Raw genomic sequence first — 1,245 nt, 5'->3', positions numbered from 1 at the left:
TAGAAGAAATGGATATCACAAAGATTTCATTATAGTTTTCAGTGGTATTATTTTTATTCAAACATATTCAGTTTAAATGAGTTATTGCAATTTGGCAATTTTCCTAACTTTGAGATTTTATAAACTAAATGGATATTCAAGTTATGCATCCCAAATACATTACTTTAAAATGGACAAATCAGTTTATTCGCCCTCTAAAAAGTAAAATGTCCCCTTCTACAGATCATTGAACTGTGTGTTTGGGGACTCTCAAATTATAATCAGTGGACATTATTCATAAGAAGATAGACATCTTCTGGATATAGAACAAGTCATATAAAATAAAGAAATTGGATCTTTCCTATTTTAAAATACAAGTAATTATAAGCCAATAAAATCAAAGGAACGACAAAGTGATATTGCTCAAATTTCGACTGTTATGATCATTTAAAAATGTATTTGGGTCCTCCCCGGTGGCGCAGCGGTTGAGCGCTGGGTTGCAAAGCTGACTGCAGTTTCTGCAGCGCCGGTTCGATCCCCGGCTGCTCCCCGGCCACCGGAGGAGGGTTCCACATGGCGCGCAGACCTCTCCTGCTGCCCGCTGCTCCCCTCAGCAGTGTACCTTGGTCCTTCTGCCTCCTCTGCTCCCTGCTCTGGCTCTGGTGAATTCTCTCACCCTCCCGTGCTTCTGACTGTACCCAGCGCTTGTATAAATAAATAAATAAATCTTAAAAAAAAAAAAGTTGTCATTTAAAATAAAATAAAAATGTATTTGATGTACTTAGGAAATCAGGATTGTTATAGTATTCCAAAAGAAATACCATATGAAGTCAAAAAAGAAAAAAAAAATTACAAGCAATTTTTTTAGGACATGAAAGTAGTACAACTTGGTGGGAATTTGCAGTGAAGCCAAAACATAATGCCACAGGAATAAAGAAATAGGAATCATTCTTGCAAGCTAATGAGACCACACCTGGGACTGTGCATTCAATGTGGGATACCTCTAACAAAAATGAACATCTAGGAAACTGGAAATAGTTCAGAGACAAGCCCTAAGAATGATTAAGGGCTTGGAGAGACTGAACTGAAACAAGATTAAAAGGCCTTACATTTGTTTAACGTGGCTAACAGATGACTAAAAGTGGGCATGGTATCTGTTTATAAACATCTGAAGGTTGGGTGTAAACATGAAAGATAGAGTAGAACTTCATAATATGGTACTAAAAGGATTTAACTTGAGTAGAAATTTCAAGAGAGAATTTAAAA

This window comes from Talpa europaea, assembly GCF_964194135.1.
Source record: "Talpa europaea genome assembly, chromosome: 2".
Taxonomy (NCBI): domain Eukaryota; kingdom Metazoa; phylum Chordata; class Mammalia; order Eulipotyphla; family Talpidae; genus Talpa; species Talpa europaea.
This window is presented reverse-complemented; position numbering follows the sequence as displayed.